The sequence below is a fragment of the Cryptotermes secundus genome, unplaced genomic scaffold (genome assembly GCF_002891405.2).
Source record: "Cryptotermes secundus unplaced genomic scaffold, Csec_1.0 scaffold155, whole genome shotgun sequence".
Taxonomy (NCBI): domain Eukaryota; kingdom Metazoa; phylum Arthropoda; class Insecta; order Blattodea; family Kalotermitidae; genus Cryptotermes; species Cryptotermes secundus.
The window spans coordinates 205,397-210,703 of record NW_019731976.1 but is presented as its reverse complement, the minus strand read 5'-3'; positions in this window follow the sequence as shown (position 1 = coordinate 210,703).

Below are 5,307 nucleotides of genomic sequence, written 5' to 3'. Positions count from 1 at the left end.
ATGAAATTTCCAGAAACTGCAACCAAAATATTACTGAAGGTTTCCATGTTCTGGGGATACAACACCATGCACTGCAGGGAATGTCAACTAATGTTCCGCAGGAAGATATCGCCTCCATCTTCAGGGCAGAAGATTAAGCCAAGCAAGGCTGGCTTTCATCGAATTACACGGCGTTATAAACCAGAACACGGAACTCTTCAGAATCACAGCTGTGGAAATTTCAAATCCATCCAGTATGTTATTGGTATTGTAATTTTTTAAACAATTTATTTACATCACTGCATATTATCTTCATATTTCTGTCAATTAATGGTCACGATATGAAGAAAACATGAAGAACATTTAATTTTCATTAACAGAAAGCAAAAAACTGTGGGGGGTTTGTAAAGTTTGCCGCTCCAGGTAGCCCTTTGGTTCGCACTAACCCTGATTACACCTGCACCTGTACAAGATAATACAACCCAGATCTCCGTGGCCATAAATTCCTGACCCCGTAAGGATTCGAATCCCAAGACTCCAGTTTCTGAGCTCCTGTAAAAGACAGTAGTAGTAAGTGCCACAACTATTAACATGTTATCTTTCGGAACCTTAGAGTGCACAACATCCATGGCGAACACTCTTTTCGTTTTTTGGCGGACGCCAGTGAAAATGGATTGTTCCGGAGGGAACTAGTTTATTGCGTGCATGCCGATGACTCGAGAAGACAAGGCCGGTAGGACTGAACGAGATAAGGGAGGGCAAACACCTGCCACAGTTGCCAAGTCGCGTCAGAGCAGTGTACAGAATGCCCATGAACAGTATAAGTGGGCTAAACAGACTTACTTTGTCGTTAAGACATCGATGAAGGAGAGTGAACAATATTATCACGTGTATGAGTGACTATTGACGGGGTTTGGATTGGTAATTGGATTGACCACTTACAGATCGTAACTACAAGTAACTATAGCGCTTTCGCTAATTCACACACTCTACAGCTCATTACAGCACTATTAAGTCTTCTCAGACTGCTGTATCTTCACCGGTTATCGCCTGGTAACGGCTTTCAACTTCGTAGCTTTTTTTTTTTAATTCGCTTAGTGGTGGGTGGAGTCCAGCTGGGTCCACTCGGCACGGCGGCCATTGATTGGCCTATTGTAGCCTGCCCCGGGTGATTATGATGATGGAGAATTTGATGGAATGAAGATTGGCAAGGGAAACCGAAGTACTCGGAGACAACCCGCCCCAGCGCCACTTTGTCCACCACAAATCCCACTTGACCAGACCCCGCGGTCGAACCCGGGCCGCCGCAGTGGGAAGCCAGCGACTAACCGCTTGAGCTATGGCGCGGCCCTTGTACTAGGGGTTGGTGATGTAACAGAGGTGTTCACAGACGCGAGACCATACCACATTCCAGTGAAAATAAACACATTTCTACACGACCAAAAGATTCTAACAAAGAACAACAGGATTACTAACAGCCGGGAGACCACGCGCAGCGCCCTATCTGAAATCTTGAGTCCCTCCTACTCCCTTAGCTAACGTACACATGTTGATATGCATGTACGTACAGACAGGCCGGTCAGCTACTAGCTGACTGGGTGCCAGATAGTTAACAGTCGTGTACAACTGGTAGGCGTACCACAGAGATAACCTCTCTCCCCCTTGCATTATTACTACAAATAGTAAAGATCATGTTCAAACACGTGCCAGGTCTACATTCAAATGTGTCAGCCTACAATATCCTATTATCTCAAGCCCCCCCTCCCAATTACTGCACAGCGATACTGGATAATAATACGCATGCTCCGTACGAAAGGATACACTACAGCTATGTAGTGATAATATGCCAAGAAAAGTAATTTCATACATATTAATTTCATAAATTAATCGATCAGTTTTATAAGAATATAATAAACTGCGGTTCTTGATATATAAGAAGTCTTATTATCAATATTGTCATTCGCTTGGCGTGGAAACAGGTGCAAAGTAAGACTTTCTGACCTTCATGTAACTACACCGAAAAAGGAAACATCATCTAATTAATCTACTAAACATCTTGAACGTTTTTACTTTCATGGGGAGTCATCTAACGTTTTCAGCTGCCTCTGTCTGCCCCAACTCCTCCCTCTCAATTTATTTCCGAATATTTCCTGCTTTCTGCGTGACGTATTTCCTAACTTGTTTTTAACCTTTTAAAGCCTAATGGTAACCATATGCACGACGTGGTTTAACATACTAGAATTCTGCATTCTGCCCACACAGTGTGTTTGTGTGTTTCATATGGTTCTCACAATAAGCATCGGATATTTCCCAAAACAGCATTAACCGGTTGGGCTTTGTAGTGGAGACACAATGTGTTTCCTGTGAGGTACGGACTGCATTTATATATTTAGTTTGGAAGAAATTCGGTCTTTAAAGGGTTAACTTTATCTCAGTTTTCATTTTGGGATTACATCTTCTTCCATTTTCGCTTCGTTATCATTTCTTATTCTTTCTCTTCTAGTCTTCCTTATATTCTTCTTAAAAACTTTCAACTCTACCGCTCTTAAACCTAGACCATGACCATGCTTCCGCCATATATAAGCACTCATTAATTTTAAAATAGATATTTTTCCATCTTCAGCACTTGCATTAGCATAATGGGATTATATCCCTAAATAAATGGTTAAACTTTTCAGCATTTTCATTCTCTGCCTAATTTGTCATTGTACTTTCCCATCTGTCGCGATTTTATTTCCTAAGTATTCAAAACTCCGAACTTTCTTTATTTCATTATCATTAAATCTGCTCCTTCCCTTCTCGTCCCCCAGGGCACGTCATGTGGGATTTGTGGTGGACAAAGTGGTAGGGGGCAGGTTTTCTCCGAGTACTTCGGTTTCCCCTATCAATTCTCATTCCACCGATTGCTCCACATTCATCATCATCATCATCACCATCATCATCCGGGGCGGTACAATAGGCCAATTAGTGGCCGACGTACCAAGTGGACTCAAGTCCCGCCCCATCGCAAGAAACAAAGGCATAATATAGGATGTCCGGATGAAAGTTATCCAAAATAAAAACTCCTCACTTGTCCTACTTACATCTCGGTACGGACCGCGTAGAAAAAAAAAATCGCTCCCCTGATGCAGTGAAATTTTTGCCATGGAATTGTTGCGCTTGTGTTTATTGTGGAGCAATTACCTAGGAACAGCTGTTGCATGGTTGATTATTTTTCGGTCGTTGCCTAGCAATGGGCCAATAAGCCGCACTATTTTACTATTCAGTTTATACGTCAGAGGGAATACAGTATCCCTATACTATAAAGACTAATCGGTGAATGATTTTTAGGGAAATTATCACTGTTTACACAGGGAATCACGCGAAACAAATACACTGTGTTTGGAAAACTGAGAATTTCTTTACGTTAAAAGGGCAGTGCGTACAGTGACCACTGTGTTCCAACGGTCGAGGTGTTGCTGCTATGAATTTAAGAATCATTCTCAATATCTTCCACTTAATTTTGGTAGGAAGAGCTAAAGGGAAGGTACTACCCCAAATACCTAGGATTACGCAGGACAATATTAAAACCGGAGGAAGAGGATGGAAGGGCGTGAACTTGATTAATTCTGACCGGAATGGAACTAATTTCGAGGTGTTGGAACCAAGACAATGAACCTCCACGTTTCACAGCAGGTCGGTAATTATTTTACTAGTTTAGCGACTCTAAATTTGTCAGTAATTAATCTGCTGTATGTATCTTCTGCAGTTCCTTCAGCATCTATCTATATATCTATGTTTCTGTCTGTCTATATATCTCCACAGTCCTTCGTTGTATCTTGGCCAAGTTGCCAGTTTCTGAATCCTATACACAGTCACAGGGACTCCTTAGATGGGGGATCAGCCCGTCACAAGGCCTCTAAGTACACACAGAACAACAAAAATATAATAAACGCGCACAGACATCGATGCTTTGAGTCTGATTCGAATCCACGATCCCAGCGTGTGAGCGGACGAAGAGAGTTCATGGCTTAAGCCGCGCGGCCACTGTGACAGGAGAAACAAACGGACGTCACAGAAAGGCTCTGTCACGAGTAGACTTTGCTAGCGCATTTTTTGTAATACTAGTGGGGTGGGACTAAGTCCCTTGTACTGCGGCCACTTCTGGCCTATTGTACCAGCCCCAGGTGATAGTGAGGGTGATTGTGGAGCAATTGGTGGAATGAAGATTGGCAGGGGAAACCGAAGTACTCGGAGAAAATCTGCCCCAGCGCCACACTGTCCACCACAAATCTCACTTGACCAGACCCGGGATCGAAACCGGGCCGCCGCGGTGGGAAGCCAACGACTAACCGCTTGAGCTAAGGCGCGGCCCTGTATAGCGCATTATTTTGTGCGAGTAAGCCATCTCAGACATAAGAGCTGACAAAGGAGGTATAAACTAAAGGTACGTTACGAAGGGGGATGTGGGTATATTCAAGATAATCTAATAAATTAAGGATAACGACCCTATTTTCAAAGTTTAAATCAACATGCGATATAATCCCTAAGAACTGAACTGCCCCTTCTACGAATACTACATCCCCTACAGGAAGTTTGCGCAGGAACCAAAACATAAGGCATCACACGGCATTCAATACAGGCTAGGAAATTCCCGTACCACGCTCAAAATTACATCAGTAACTATAAAATATAATGGCTTCAACAGGCCGTCTTCCAGACACGTATTCAAGTTGAGAGACCCTAAAGAAGCTGCTATATACATGGAAATGGGGCCAAGTGTACCCTTCACTCAGAAACTGCATTTCCGCTTTGTAAGTGGAAACTTCGAAACTTCTGCAATTGAACTTCACAGTGCTGTACGTCTCTCTCTTATTACGGAAGATTAGATGCCACAGAACCGTCGTCATAGCTGAAGGATTTCATGACAGACGTAAACTGGAGGTTACGAAATGGATCGAGCCCTTTCCTCGACGGGACTCATCTGTTATCATAACAGAGAATTAGTTCACTCTGCTCTCGCTAGGTTAGCACTGTTACTTCGTATTCTAGAGGTCCCGGGTTCAAATTCCAAAATGGACACCGGATATTCTGAGTTTTTATAGTGGTTTTCCTTCAGGAAAATATCAGGATAGGAATTCACATCAAATTAATAATAATGTCACGTGTTTCCTGGTAACCCGACAGTAAATAACAGGTTCCGGATTCGATAACTCGATTTATTGGATGATTTCACATTCGTAACTACAATTCGTTATTACCAGGGCCCGGATTTTGATGACATGTCATCTTTTTTTCCTTGTGTCCTATGCGATGCTCTTAAATATATAAATCTCGGATATGAGCTGC